General features: G+C 42.2%; 1 long non-coding RNA gene across 1 annotated transcript in view; it reads right to left on the reverse strand.

Annotated features, from left to right (window-relative positions):
* Window positions 1-12: 12 nt before the first annotated feature.
* LOC115551703 (uncharacterized) overlaps window positions 13-11,653 on the reverse strand; it is a 12,865-nt gene continuing 1,224 nt past the window's right edge. Inside the window, exons 2-3 of the long non-coding RNA XR_003978206.1 lie at window positions 182-278; window positions 13-67 (exon numbers count right to left, since the gene is read on the reverse strand). This is a non-coding gene — a long non-coding RNA (uncharacterized LOC115551703). The remainder of the gene's footprint in view (window positions 68-181; window positions 279-11,653) is intronic.

The following is an 11,653-nucleotide window of genomic DNA, read 5'->3' on the forward strand; positions in this document are numbered from 1 at the left end:
AGAGCGGTCACTCTTCATGGAGACACAAATGGGTCCAGGGGAGTCTGCCCTCTCCTGTTGCTCTGGGCTTCAACACAACACAAACACTGCTGTTACTCAGACTAATGATGGAGTCATGATATATCACTGCTGAGCTCCGAGATGGACAACAGTCACAAACGGAGAGAGATCCTCTTCTTACCTCTTAGCTTTGGTCTGGCAGCCGTGTTCCCCAATCAGACTGGTTTTAGAGGTAGGACCCCCCTCCTCTCTCTCCTCATCCAGAATAGACTTGAGACCTGGACACACACACAACTCATTGATCACTTAATTTGCCTTCTGAACTTTAGCTGTTTATTTAGAGAGTAGATCATTGTGACTATGTCCAACCCGGTCTCACGAAAAGACGTGACACTGTCACGTTATTTAATCTATTGAAACGTGATCAGGATCACGTATTTTCAAATTTTTCGTGTTAACAAGCACAAATTTCAAACCCATGTATTTCAATTGGAAGTATTTGTCGTGTCACCAGCACGACTTCCAAACTAAGGTTCTGTGCGGGAGCGTTCTCCCTAATGTCCCTTAAGGAGCTCCGTACAGTACATTTATTGTTAAAAATTGTGAACAATATGACAGCTTTAGGCCACCCGTTTCTACTTTCACCTTTGATTCTGAGAAATTGTGACAATTCACGGATATAGGCTATTAAATGCAGGTGCGCTGCTCAGGCAAACCGCGAAAGAAAAAAGGGTAGCTGCTTAATCTGATCTTTTTAGAATGGTATGTCTTGATGTTTTGATCTAGCCATAGATCTATTGTCTTGTTTTTGGCTATGTGAATGGAAGTCCGCGTCGATGCCTCGCAAGTCCAGTGTCGCGAGCGGACGTGACATCTAGAAGTCATACCGTATAATAATGGGTTATCATTAATATTGATGCGTAGGGGTTGATTATAACTCTTGTTTATTGTTTATACCACAGTCTGGGGGAATACTCGTAGTCTGATTGGCTGCAGGGTGTGTATTATCTCCTGATATAGGCCTACCAGACCCCTGCTAAGTAGTTCCAGTCAGTGTTTAGATTCTCTGCCCGAGCCCGAGCCCGACCCGACCCGACCCGCGGGCCGGGTCGGGTCGATATTTCCCATCACTATCCTCGGGCCGGGCCTTTGATCGAGCGTTTTTACTTTTATTTTATCATTATCATAAATAAACCTAATCTGAGGAGAAATCTATGCCATAAACAGAAATATTATGGGTCTTTATTACACGGGTCTTCTCAATGCCGTGGAACGCTCCGTTCACTTGCATGGGTCCGGGGATATCTCGGGATTGGTTTCTTTATTAATCGAATGGGAAATGCAATAGGCCTATTTTAGGACCGAATCACCGTTGAACTTGTTTCTAATAACATTTCTAGCGAGAAATATACTTTTTACCTGCATAATCTTTAGTCAGTGATTACGTCTGATCTTTAGTTTTATAGTTATTAGGAAGGTTTTATCGGCTCGCTCGCATGTTTCAATGACGTCAGGTTGCTAAGGACGCTGCTTTCGCTAAACTAGCACACACACACACACACACACACACACACACACACACACACACACACACACACACACACACACACAATGCATTTCGCTGCAGATATTCCCTAAATTATTATTACTTTCAAAACGTTGGCCAAGGTGGAATATCCTTTTTATTTGGGCTGCTTCTAGGACATTTTGGGTGGATTTTGAACGGTATGTGGGCGGGACGTTTTTTGCAGGACCTGGCAACCCTGCGCTGTTGCCCGGGGTGCTGAAATGCTCCGGAACAGATCTGGATCCACTATGGCCAAAAGACTTGTATGCCCCCCCCCCCCCCCTTAAATAAATTCTATGGCAGAATAAAGAATAAATTCATGCATTATCATTCAACTTGAACATGTGTTTTTACAGTATAGCGTGGTGGAGGGCTGACGTATGTTGCCCAACCCGGAAGTGAGCGTCGCCCTGGTTTCCCTTGACAAAAAGCCAACGGGTTTTTCCTTTGGATTTTTGCAGAAAAATTTGCATCTTTGAAGCACCTCCTCAAAAACTGAAAATAAAAAAAATAAAAAAAAATATCTGTGCTCCAAAGAACGAAATGTAAACCAATGCATTCTGAATAATAATAATAATAATAATAATACATTTAATTTAGAGGCGCCTTTCAAGACACCCAAGGTCACTTTACAGAGCATATAGTCATCATTCAAAACTATGTAAAACAGACTAGGAATAAAAGAAAAACAGAGGTTAAACATGAAGAATAATAATAATTAATAACACTCAAAGACGCCTACAGTGAAGGGGGGGACCTCACTAACCACCACCAATGAGTAGCACCCACTTGGGTGATGAATGGGAGTGTTTCTCCGATTTTCCATGCTACACAGAACGAAATGTAAACCCATGCAAATAAAGACTTCATGTTCATAATAATTTAAATATCATTAATCTCCTGAGTGTGTCGAGTGGTATTCTATTTTTTCAACGGGGGCTGCATCCAGTCACTTGACCGTCATGGTTGCTATGTTGGTTGCTATCGACCGCCCCCCTCTAATCCTTACATGGTTCTAAAAACCACGCGGTAAAGGAGCTGCCGTCCATTGTGTTGTTTTTGTCGTAAACTAGGGTCAGATGGTTAAAAAATAGACAGATATTCCAGGTATCCTTAAAAGGCAGCTTGGATGTTTTATTTTGTGCAGTTTAGACTTCTTCTATAGCCTATTTTTGAAAGCAAAACACCAAGCTCATTGATTTAACGAGGCAGGGTTATTTGAAACAATTTATTGAATAAATATTTATGAGAGGTCATTCCTTCTCCTGAGTTTGCTTCCTATTTATGTCTAGTGTACGCCCCTACTGTCAGCAAGCATCACCCCCCCCCCCCCTCCCCATATGGATTTGGAGAATTGCTGCCACGTCCCGGTGGTGGAGGTATCATATATATGAAAGAGGGCATTCAATTATACTACAATGATCAATTAGGAGGCCGAAGCCCTAAAGGAAGTGATGCAATAGGTGACTGAGTCGACAACATTTAAGTAAGCCTTGGGGTCTCTTATATATCAAAGGGGGTCTCAAAGGACGCATATACGCTTCAACCTGTGGCTTACAGGAAATGACTCAGCAAGTGCTCCATCTTGTTGCACCCACCCAGTGGCTCGCTTGCAAGATTTTGGCCTGAAGTTCTTCCCAGACCTACACCGTAGCCATCCAACCTGCATATTGGAGAATCAGGCCTCTCTTTAATAATGACAAAAAGTTATGAGAGGAATACACATAAACTTTTGTGTCTCATAAGCGTGCGTGGTGTCGGCTGCTTTTGACCTTTTGACCCCAGACTTCTGAGGGAATAGCTGAATCAATTCATTAGTCAATCAGAAGTATGTAAATATCTTCCCGGTGTCGTAAGAGGGCGAACAAGGTGTCCTTCAACATCTACGCTTCCAGGCGATTGCAATGGTGCCACACAAGCATATTCGAACAGTGTTTAATGGTAGTAATTAGCTGTCGAAATTGGAGGCCTTAATCAATAATGAGCAGCTATTGATTTACTTTCCGATAGAAATTTGTGACAAATGACATATTATTTAGCATCTACACGTTGAGCTGAGTCCTAATGACACCAAGCATGACACTCTAGCAAATGTATTTTACATGGTACATATGGTCTAGGGACATGATCTCGGTGTGGCAAGAGGGCAAGCTGATCTCATTGGACTCAGCTTAACGTGTAGATGCTAAATAACATGTAATTTGTCAAGAATCTCCATCGGGAAGCAAATCTATAGCTGGTCATTATTGATAAAGGCCCCCAAAATCGACAGCTAATTACTACCCCGAAACATATTCAATATGATCATGTGTGGGCACTGTTGCAATCGCCTCGAAACGTAGATGTCAAAGGACAACTTGTTTTCCCCCTTACGCCTCCGGGAAGATTCATTGATTCATATTTTAAGGTTCTCGGAGTGAGACTTTAGGCGGCTGCAGCAGAAGTGTTGAGACGAAAGATGATATCAAGACATTTATAGAATATTCCGATTCACATTATGATTCTTCGTCATAACTATCCGACCAAACATCCTTCACATTCACTGAGCGAAGATTATGAAAGTCCAGGCCCCCCCTTCCTGCACTCGGGTTCCGACTGGGCCAAGTTTCGGGCAGGAAGGGCCCTTCGGGTCCGACCGGGCCAAGTTTCGGTGCGGGGGTCCCAGTTAGGCCCTAGAATAAGGTATTCAAATTTCAGGGCGGTACGACCTTCCTATCTCAAAAACTGTTTTTCCACCACATTCTGGACCATTAGGTCTTGCAGGCAACACTTCTGAGGGGCTTTGTCCAAATGACAGTCCATTTGGGAAAACTTTTTTCTCTAAGGGCTACAATTCCAAATCTCGGACATGTCGTTCTCTGGGCCCCGGGAAATGTGTCTAAACATTTCAGTATCCCTAGCTATCTCGAAAAGGCCGGAAAAGGGGCGTGACCTCCAACAGTACAGTAAATGTACATAAGACAGAGGTTAGTTTCTAGTCCCCATTTTTTGTGGGATGGATGTGTACATTTGTGGCTTAAGGTGTGTAGACACAGCTGGCCTGTGGCCACGTTTTTGAAGTCTGGGTTTCAAAAGGTCAAAAGGAGCCGGCACCACGCCGCTTATGAGGTAACAAAAAGTTCATGTGTATTTCTCTCATAACTTTTTGTCACTATTAAAGAGAGGCCTGATTCTAAGATATGCATGTTGGATGGCTAGGGTGTAGGTCTGGGAAGAACTTCAGGCCAAAATCATACAAGCGAGCCGCTGGGTGCAGGTGCAACGAGATGGAGGGGGGCCTGGACTTTCATAATCTTCGCTCGGTGAATGTGAAGGATGTTTGGTCGGATAGTTATGACGAAGAATCATAATGTGAATCGGAATATTCTATAAATGTCTTGATATCATCTTTCGTCTCAACACTTCTGCTGCAGCCGCCTAAAGTCTCATTCCGTGAACCTTAAAATATGAATCAATCCATTAGAAGTATGAAAATATCTTCCCGGAGGGGTAAGGGGGCAAACAAGGTGTCCATTGACATCTACGTTTCGAGGCGATTGCAACAGTGCCACACATGATCATATTTGAATATGTTTCGGGGTAGTAATTAGCTGTCGATTTTGGGGGCCTTTATCAATAATGACCAGCTATAGATTTGCTTCCCGATGGAGATTCTTGACAAATTACATGTTATTTAGCATCTACACGTTAAGCTGAGTCCAATGAGATCAAGCTTGCCCTCTTGCCACACCGAGATCATGTCCTAGACCATATGTACCATGTAAAATACATTTGCTAGAGTGTCATGCTTGGTGTCATTGGACTCAGCTCAACGTGTAGATGCTAAATAATATGTCATTTGTCACAAATTTCTATCGGAAAGTAAATCAATAGCTGCTCATTATTGATTAAGGCCTCCAATTTCGACAGCTAATTACTACCATTAAACATGTTCGAATATGCTTGTGTGGCACCATTGCAATCGCCTGGAAGCGTAGATGTTGAAGGACACCTTGTTCGCCCTCTTACGACACCGGGAAGATATTTACATACTTCTGATTGACTAATGAATTGATTCAGCTATTCCCTCAGAAGTCTGGGGTCAAAAGGTCAAAAGCAGCCGACACCACGCCGCTTATGAGACAACAAAAGTTTATGTGTATTCCTCTCATAACTTTTTGTCATTATTAAAGAGAGGCCTGATTCTCCGAGGATGCAGGTTGGATGGCTACGGTGTAGGTCTGGGAAGAACTTCAGGCCAAAATCTTGCAAGCGAGCCACTGGGTGGGTGCAACAAGATGGAGCACTTGCTGAGTCATTTCCTGTAAGCCACAGGTTGAAGCGTATATGCGTCCTTTGAGACCCCCTTTGATATATAAGAGACCCCAAGGCTTACTTAAATGTTGTCGACTCAGTCACCTATTGCATCACTTCCTTTAGGGCTTCGGCCTCCTAATTGATCATTGTAGTATAATTGAATGCCCTCTTTCATATATATGATACCTCCACCACCGGGACGTGGCAGCAATTCTCCAAATCCGTATGGGGAGGGGGGGGGGGGTGATGCTTGCTGACAGTAGGGGTGTACACTAGACATAAATAGGAAGCAAACTCAGGAGAAGGAATGACCTCTCATAAATATTTATTCAATAAATTGTTTCAAATAACCCTGCCTCGTTAAATCAATGAGCTTGGTGTTTTGCTTTCAAAAATAGGTTATAGAAGAAGTCTAAACTGCACAAAATAAAAACATCCAAGCTGCCTTTTAAGGATACCTTGGAATATCTGTCTATTTTTTAACCATCTGACCCTAACGACAAAAACAACACAATGGACGGCAGCTCCTTTACCGCGTGGTTTTTAGAACCATGTAAGGATTAGAGGGGGCGGTCGATAGCAACCACCATAGCAACCATGACGGTCAAGTGACTGGATGCAGCCCCGTTGAAAAAAATAGAATACCACTCGACAGGGGTGGACTGGGAGAAAAATTCAGCCCTGGCATTTTCTCTCCAGACCAGCCCACTACATTATTAGCACTAGGGGTGGGACGAAACGAACGGGAAGAACCCTGTATATCCGAATAATAGTGCAGTTTTTTGTTTTTCAAGTTTGTGTTTCTTGTGCTGCTGACAAGAAAGTTGTGAAACCCGAACAGGAAGTTAACAGACATCCTGTGGTTGCTGCATCTCCACCCTCCATATCTACTACAAAACCCTTGTTAAATATCACACATGATCCAACGCAAAATCCTCTCTTGCAGTTATTAGTCTGTGACTGTGAAAATCGTTTGGTGTAAGCCCAGCATTAGTTAAAACCAGACTCGGACAATAATAACAAAATCTCCTGACAAATAATCTAAATAGAAACATATTACAGACAGTAACAGCATTAGAGCTGAAACCAATTTGTTTTAACGGTGACTCAGTCATTATGAAACCATAAATAGAGAATTTAATTTTTTTTCTCATATTCTCATACACGTGTATGTGCACATGTATGTATACATGTGCACACACATGTATATGAGAATGCATATCTATTCAGACCTGTAATTCGGCCTACCTGCATGACTGTTAATTTAACTTAAAAGATATGCAAATGTTTGAAATTAAAATCAATGTGAAAATCTTCAACCAGGAAATAATCATAATCAAACCTCTCTCTCTCTCTCTCTCTCTCTCTCTCTCTCTCTCTCTCTCTCGAATAACTTCTAGCAGGTGAGGAAAACCTGTTTGACAGGAGATGATGGTAGCAGAGAATATGAAGAGACATTTATGAATAACCAATTGTCATTTTATCACACATATAGTTTCTTCACATAAACCTTTCAACATACATATTGCATTCCTCTCGAAATAGTCATCACCTCAGTAAACAATAAATGAATTGAAAGATTACAATAAATTCAATGGCAAATATTGCAAATTAAACTAATTATTTCCAATAGGATTACTTGTATTTTGTGCTAAAATTCAAAGTGTCACATCTGTATTTACAATACAGCTTGATTCTGCATCTCTATTTACAGCTCATTAGTCCATGTCAATGTTTACTGTTGCTATGGCAACAAGAGACTGCTAACGTTAGCAGCTGTTAGCTAGCTTAGCCAAATCATCTGAACAATAATAACCCATAATATCACAATTCGGCCTATTTAAACAAAATCAACCACAACTACCAACAATCACAGCCCTTCAACTCTGGGCTAATATGTTGTCGCAAGTATGCAGTTAATTAGGTCACATCACATTCAATGTTAAAAACGTTTTCTACTTTGTTTTGGACATGTCTCAAAATGTAGCCTAGCTAGCCACAGGCTAATGTTACTTAGCATATATGCCTCCACTCGCTCGTCTCCTGGCGCAGCAGCACCTGCTGGGGTGTGGACCCCGGCACCAAATAGGTCTGTCAATTTTGAACATTTAACTTCCATCTCCAGAAGTTTTTCAGCACCACCCGGGCGTTTTCAGCTCCGTACCGGCTCCCGCGACTCCGGCCCATGCCATGAGGTCCCGCCCACCCTGGTTTGTGTTGTGATTGACAGCACTGTCAGGGCTCTCTGAGCCAGTCAGCCCATGATTGATTGACAATGACAAACATAGACCAATAATATGCGTCGATGCTGGCAACACACTGCTAGCTCTCTGTAGCCCATTGGCCAGCCCAATTGGAGGGAATTTAGAGAGAGAGGAAAAAAGAAAACATAGCGGACCGGACCGGCCCACATTGGGTCAACGGCCCACCGGGACGATGCCCGGTATGCCAGATGGCCAGTCCACCCCTGCCACTCGACACACTCAGGAGATTAATGATATTTAAATTATTATGAACATGAAGTCTTTATTTGCATGGGTTTACATTTCGTTCTGTGTAGCATGGAAAAATCGGAGAAACACTCCCATTCATCACCCAAGTGGGTGCTACTCATTGGTGGTGGTTAGTGAGGTCCGCCCTTCACTGTAGGCGTCTTTGAGTGTTATTAATTATTATTATTCTTCATGTTTAACCTCTGTTTTTCTTTTATTCCTAGTCTGTTTTACATAGTTTTGAATGATGACTATATGCTCTGTAAAGTGACCTTGGGTGTCTTGAAAGGCGCCTCTAAATTAAATGTATTATTATTATTATTATTATTATTATTATTATTCAGAATGCATTGGTTTTACATTTCGTTCTTTGGAGCACAGATATTTTTATTTATTTATTTATTTTCAGTTTTTGAGGAGGTGCTTCAAAGATGCTAATTTTTCTGCAATAATCCAAAATCCAAAGGAAAAACCCGTTGGCTTTTTGTCAAGGGAAACCAGGGCGACGCTCACTTCCGGGTTGGGCAACATACGTCAGCCCTCCACCACGCTATACTGTAAAAACACATGTTCAAGTTGAATGATAATGCATGAATTTATTCTTTATTCTGCCATAGAATTTATTTAAGGGGGGGGGGGGGGGGGGGGGGCATACAAGTCTTTTGGCCATAGTGGATCCAGATCTGTTCCGGAGCATTTCAGCACCCCGGGCAACAGCGCAGGGTTGCCAGGTCCTGCAAAAAACGTCCCGCCCACATACCGTTCAAAATCCACCCAAAATGTCCTAGAAGCAGCCCAAATAAAAAGGATATTCCACCTTGGCCAACGTTTTGAAAGTAATAATAATTGAGGGAATATCTGCAGCGAAATGCAGTGTGTGTGTGTGTGTGTGTGTGTGTGTGGTGTGTGTGTGTGTGGTGTGTGTGTGTTGTGTGTTGTGTGTTGTGTGTTGTGGTGTGTGTGTGTGTGTGTGTGTGCTAGTTTAGCGAAAGCAGCGTCCTTAGCAACCTGACGTCATTGAAACATGCGAGCGAGCCGATAAAATCTTCCTAATAACTATAAAACTAAAGATCAGACGAATCACTGACCAGGCGCGTCGTTAGCAATTGAAAACATCCGGGGCTTTAGCCCGGGGGAGCACCGTCCTGACTCCTGCTGCTACGGTATCTAATTAATTAAATAATTAATTAATTAATTATAATTAAGTATCGATTAATTAATTAAGGGCGCCCCCAACACATAGGTCGCCTATGCCGAGCGCCAGGGCAAAATAAAGACTTAGAATAGCTATAGATATAGCCTGCGTGCACCTACCCGATGTCAAGAAGCCATCGCTGCTCCGACGGACCTTTCTCCCCCAGCCAGGCAACGCAAGTAAGTAGTGGTCTGCTTTATGTTCATTTTTAAGTTATTACTTATTGTCAGTGTAGGTTTAATGTTACAGATAAAAACATGCTTTATATTTAGTCAGCATTTCAGAGTTCTAATGTTTTCCCGGAATATGCATTCCTAAACTGTTCCTAAACGCGTCAAGTTCTCTTTAAGATCGCATGAGATGATATGTGCTATCGCGCGACCTGTAACCAGAAGTAAACACTCACTTGCATGAAATGATATGCGCTATCGCGCGACGTGTAACCAGGATGTAGATTTAAATAATGAAAAAATAATCTTCCCAGACTGTTTCTGTTACTTGCTTATGCTGTATGCACGTTGTTTAAGAAGCTTATCTCCATATAAATCTGAACTGTACATGAATCTGTTAATGATCTCATTTCGACTCCTTCCTCCACTTCACTATTCATGTTCTGTTGCTTGCCGTTAACTACAGCCGCCTTCCTGGGTAACGCCACCACCAATCCCTGGTCATCCATTGAAGCCATCTCTCTCACTCTGCACAGTCACACTGTTGCCGCTCATTCTCATTGTCTCATAATCTCATTATTAAGGCTGCTGTGGATGCTTTAAAAAATAAACATTTTTCTCTTAGGTAAAATCAAACCAGTGGGATGTTAGATTGAAAACCTCCAAAGCAATGTATTAAAAATTGAAAGACAGTCCTATGTGAAGTTTCTTTTTTGGGGATTTTCAAAATGAGGTACCAGAATGGATGTCAACCCACTGTTTCTCAACCCTCTCCGATATTACTATGAGTAGTAGTATTGCATGCATACAGTACTCACATCAGCGCCACAGTAAGCCTATAGAGGCTGCAACCATTTGCTTCTCAAAAGATTGTAGTGTTTTAGAATGAACAACCACTAGAGAGACAAGACAAGACTAATTTTGATTGACAAGTTGGCTAGATTTATATATGTAGGCCTATTTATATTATTTTTTTTATTTATAAGAATGAAAGAAATTGTGTAATGAAAGAATAAAACGATGCATTTTTGTATGAATAACATCTTGCTCCGCGGCCAGTGCCAGCACCGGCATTGCAAGGGAGGGATATTACGTACATTTGCAGAGGCGGGATAAGTGTGGCCGCTGTCAATCAGGTTTGTTTTGGTTTGACGCAGACGCATGGAGGCAGAACAGACCGCAGAGTCAACGCGATCGTCTTCAATGTTGCTGCACGATGCAGCATATATTCAGAAGAGCAGCCAGTACTTACGTGTATGAAAGCAGCTATATATATGTATATATATACATAATTTTTTTTTTTTTTTTTTTTTTTTTTTTTTTTTACACGGCTGAGATCCGAGGCTGATCCCAAAAGATCCGGGGCTATAGCCCCGAATGCCCAGGTCTAACGACGCGCCTGTCACTGACTAAAGATTATGCAAGTAAAAAGTATATTTCTCGCTAGAATGTTATTAGAAACAAGTTCAACGGTGATTCGGTCCAAAATAGGCCTATTGCATTTCCCATTCGATTAATAAAGAAAACCAATCCCGAAGATATCCCCGGACCCATGCAAGTGAACGGAGCGTTCCACGGCATTGAGAAGGACCCGTGTAATAAAGACCCATAATATTTCTGTTTATGGCATAGATTTCTCCTCAGATTAGGTTTATTTATGATAATGATAAAATAAAAGTAAAACGCTCGATCAAAGGCCCGGCCCGAGGATAGTGATGGGAAATATCGACCCGACCCGGCCCGCGGGTCGGGTCGGGTCGGGCTCGGGCTCGGGCAGAGAATCTAAACACTGACTGGAACTACTTAGCAGGGTCTGGTAGCCTATATCAGGAGATAATACACACCCTGCAGCCAATCAGACTACGAGTATTCCCCAGACTGTGGTATAAACAATAAACAAGAGTTATAATCAACCCCTACGCATCAATATTAA

This window comes from Gadus morhua, chromosome 1 (genome assembly GCF_902167405.1).
Source record: "Gadus morhua chromosome 1, gadMor3.0, whole genome shotgun sequence".
Lineage (NCBI taxonomy): Eukaryota > Metazoa > Chordata > Actinopteri > Gadiformes > Gadidae > Gadus > Gadus morhua.